Below are 1,141 nucleotides of genomic sequence, written 5' to 3'. Positions count from 1 at the left end.
AGACGAATTATCAGAGCGAATTTTCATATACTGTATTATCCTACTATTGTTACACAATTTATTAACATACTCTTTTTTAGGTTCATTTAGGTTCTTTTGATAACGATAGCAGAAAATAGCTATCGAAACGTCAAGGTAATTTTGCAAATTAATTTCTTTACTAATTGGATTTTTTTTACAGCTTGAGCCAAGTGTGTCGCAGGATACCCTCTAGGTGATGGTTCTTGATTACTTTTTGAGAAATAATTCGTTCTTATTGCGAAATAGGAGCACTATTTATCAATCTGTAATAAAAGACGTGAGGAAATTCTGTCTTTTTTAAAGACAAAAATTTTTGATGCGAAATACCCAAAAATAAGTTTGTAAAAAAGTGGATAATAGAGATTGATTAACAGCTCTCGGTCTGCTCTCGGTTGCCGTCTCTATTGAGGTTGGCGACAACCGAAGCAAATTCTCCTCTATTCTGATCCTGAGGGGTTAGGATCCAAAACTTTTTCCTTCCTATTCCTCGTTTTTCTTCCCGCCAGAATTAGCTGCAATTGGTCATATTCCGCGTGTAGCGTTAGATGGGAACTCAGGGCGAATATTTATTTTATGTAGAACATCCGCATGTGGAGTTCTGGTGGTGCAGAGTGTATCGATGCCTGCAGTTGTTCTTCGTATTCTCCAGTAACCACAGTGTCGCCTACGTATCTTATATTGTTATTGCTTTGCGTATTTCGAGCATTGTTGAGTCAGTCAGTTGTCAGCTGGCATACACCTGCAGCAGCGATAAAAACGATAGAAAAACTTGAAGACATCGGTATGGATATCGCGGCAGTATAAGAGGTACGATGATTGACCACGAGAAGGTCAGGAAGTTGTAATCTGTAGTGTTCAACAGCGGAAATAGAGGTCAAAGCCGTTAATTTGGGATCCGCTTTGATGTCCATTTAGATCTAGTGACGTCGATTATATCGATCAACCCCATGAGCGCATATGCCGTATTAGATGCAAAGGTACATAGTATAATTCACTAGTATCCATACACGCAGCTACTGAAGACAACCACGACCATTTGACGACCTACTGGAGCGAGTGCTGAGCACAATCCCAAAACAGGATATGACCCGAATACGGCGAGACTTTAATGCAAAAGTTG

This window comes from Dendroctonus ponderosae, unplaced genomic scaffold (genome assembly GCF_020466585.1).
Source record: "Dendroctonus ponderosae isolate FM_Combo_2020 unplaced genomic scaffold, Dpon_F_20191213v2 Dpon_F_20191213_10, whole genome shotgun sequence".
NCBI lineage: Eukaryota > Metazoa > Arthropoda > Insecta > Coleoptera > Curculionidae > Dendroctonus > Dendroctonus ponderosae.
Note: the sequence above shows the minus strand (reverse complement) of the source record.